Genomic DNA, 3,400 nt, shown 5'->3' with positions numbered 1-3,400 from the left:
CGCGGGCAGCCCGGGTTCGCCACTGGCAGCATCTGCGGGTGGTCACTGGTTGGCGCTCGCCATCCCCCACATCCTTGACACCGACAGTGCTGCAGCCGCCTGTGAGAGCTCCCTGCTTACTGCCACCGTGCTCCCACCCTGACAGCGCCACCGCCGCCAGGGGCTCACCTTCCCCCCCAGCCCCCAGGGCACGCGGCATTCATGGTGTCATCTGTCTCCAGGCAGATCCAGGCTCAGCAGGGCTCCAGCGCACACTTCTCCCTCCTGCAGCAGAGTCAGTGCCTGGGGATGGGCTGCGGGACAACACCACCTTCTTCTTCCCTGGCCCCATGGAGGTCTTCACAGTGCCTGAATTGATACGGATACAAGCCTAAATGACAGGGGACCCCCACACCAGTGTCCCATCGCTTGCACCAGAATTGCCCCCTTTTTTATTCCTCTCTGGGGCCTTGAGAGTTACAAAGCTGAGATTCAGCACAGAGTCCAGGTTCGGGTTCATGCCAAGGCCTTAAACCAGGGGTGCACAAAATGAGGCCTGTGGGCCGGATGCAGCCCACCAGGCCATTCTATCTGGCCCTCAGCGACGCTAAAAAATTTAAATGAATATTTATCTGCTGCCGGCTACCTGTCGTGTGGCCCGCGATGGCTTTCCAAAAACTCAGTAAGCAGCCCTCCGCCCAAAATAATTGCCCACCCCTGACTTAAAGCCAGTGCAGACTCCTGCGACATGGAGCCCACCCGGGACCCGTCGACAGAGGGAAAGCTCCATGGACTCGTTCCCTGCACCAGACCTGGCCCTGGAAGCAGGCGGAGACCTCCATGGACTCATTCCCTGCACCAGAACTTGCCATGGAAGCAGGCAGAGCCCTGCTCCTTTTAGAAGAGAGAGCTGCAGCTCTATGTCCTCCCCTCCTACTCTGCACACTAGAGTATGAAACCATTCAGGTACTGTCTTAACACACATGTCCCACATGTGCTTCTCCCAGCAGGGCCTGAGGTGATGGGTGCTGAGACCTGGCCCTGAAACTATTGAGAGTCCTCGTCTGAACTCCACTAAGAAGGGAACAGTAGCCCAACACAGGGATCTGCCCCTCCCTCACCTCCAGCACTTGGGGTTTTGGCAGGAAGACCTTGTCTTCTTGAGGGAACACAAGCGCCAGGTCCAGACCTGCTCAGGGGCCCATCCCAGCAGAAGGAATAGCAGTGTTTGCCCTTTGCCTATGGGGTAGGCACTAATCAGGTGTTTCTCTTCCCTGTGCAGGAGGTGCCTGGCTGTTGAGCAGAGCTGAGGAGCAACCTCCTTTTGAAGGGCCGGGAGCCCTGGAGCCAGCACAGACTTTGGGTGAGATGGACTCCCTGAGACCTGAGAAGCAGCCATGGCACAAGAGTCAGGCGAGGCCCCAAAAGCAGAAGGAGAACAGAGCGATGAACCAGGTACCATCTGCAGTTGAGCGTGAGAGTGGAGAAGGGGCAAAGCCCAGACAGAGCCCTGGGTGCAGGGAACATGTTGTGGAGCTGAGAGACCTAAAGAGCCGCTGGGAAGATGCACTGCATCCCAGCCAAGGCACTGGGAAAGGCCTCAGAGGAAAGCAGGAGCTCCCTGCCAAGCACAGGGGCTGAGCCCACCCCTGCTTGAAAGTCAGGAAAACCTTTACGTGCCCATTACTCCTGGCTCTTCCCAAAATAAGGCACACTGAGAAGAAGCCCACGTATGCACCAAGTGTGGAAAGAGCTTCACCTGCAGAGTCAACCCCTGCCTGAAGGTCAGGAAAATGTTTATGTGCCCATCACTCACTCCTGGCTCTTCACAAGATAAGGTACCAAGTGTGGGAAGAGCTTCACCTGCCTCTCCTCCCTGGCTGTTCACTCTCAGACCCATTCTGGAGAACTCCCCCACTGTTTCACCAAATGGGGATAAAGCTTTGTGTGCCCCACAGACCTGGTCAAGTACCTACACGTGCGGAGGGGGAAGCATCGGCACTGCTGTGTAAAAGGCCTTCACCCATTTCTTCTCCCTGTCTCAGCACTGGTGCATCCACCTGGGCAGGAAGACACACCGCTGCACTGAGTGCAAGAAGAACTTCATCTGCCGGCAAGACCTGTCCCAGCACCAGTGTGTGCAGATGGGGGAGCAGCCGCATCGCTGCACCAAGCGTGTGAAGAGGTTCAGGCATTCCTCCAGCCTCGTCAGGCACTCGTGCATGCACACAAGGGAGAGGTCACATCAGTGCTCGGAGTGTGGGAAGAGCTGCACCCAATCCTCCCACCTGGCTCAGCACTAGCACATCCACACATGGGAGAAGCCACATCAGTGCAGGTGTAGCAAAACCTGCAGTTTTTTTGTTTGCTGGGAAGATGCACTGCATCCCAGCCAAGGCACTGGGAAAGGCCTCAGAGGAAAGCAGGAGCTCCCTGCCAAGCACAGGGGCTGAGCCCACCCCTGCTTGAAAGTCAGGAAAACCTTTACGTGCCCATTACTCCTGGCTCTTCCCAAAATAAGGCACACTGAGAAGAAGCCCACGTATGCACCAAGTGTGGAAAGAGCTTCACCTGCAGAGTCAACCCCTGCCTGAAGGTCAGGAAAATGTTTATGTGCCCATCACTCACTCCTGGCTCTTCACAAGATAAGGTACCAAGTGTGGGAAGAGCTTCACCTGCCTCTCCTCCCTGGCTGTTCACTCTCAGACCCATTCTGGAGAACTCCCCCACTGCTGCACCAAATGGGGATAAAGCTTTGTGTGCCCCACAGACCTGGTCAAGTACCTACACGTGCGGAGGGGAAAGCATCAGCACTGCTGTGTAAAAGGCCTTCACCCATTTCTTCTCCCTGTCTCAGCACTGGTGCATCCACCTGGGCAGGAAGACACCCCACCGCTGCACTGAGTGCAAGAAGACCTTCATCTGCCGGCAAGACCTGTCCCAGCACCAGTGTGTGCAGATGGGGGAGCAGCCGCATCGCTGCACCAAGCGTGTGAAGAGGTTCAGGCATTCCTCCAGCCTCGTCAGGCACTCGTGCATGCACACAAGGGAGAGGTCACATCAGTGCTCGGAGTGTGGGAAGAGCTGCACCCAATCCTCCCACCTGGCTCAGCACTAGCACATCCACACATGGGAGAAGCCACATCAGTGCAGGTGTAGCAAAACCTGCAGTTTTTTTGTTTGTTTTTTATTTATTTTAAAATGCATTCCCTCCCCTTCCCCAACCATTTCTGACTTTTTTTCTCCCTCTCTATTCGCTATAGATAAGTGAGCTCAGACTTAGGATAAGCTTTAAACATTTTTATTTTGGGACAAGTTTTTGGTTTTGGATATCTACTGTTTTATATTGTATTATTATTAGGTTTGTATTGATTCTTACTGTTGTATATTGTATTATTATCATTTTCGTATTGATTTTTAT

Source organism: Alligator sinensis, unplaced genomic scaffold (genome assembly GCF_000455745.1).
Source record: "Alligator sinensis unplaced genomic scaffold, ASM45574v1 scaffold1619_1, whole genome shotgun sequence".
Lineage (NCBI taxonomy): Eukaryota > Metazoa > Chordata > Crocodylia > Alligatoridae > Alligator > Alligator sinensis.
This window is presented reverse-complemented; position numbering follows the sequence as displayed.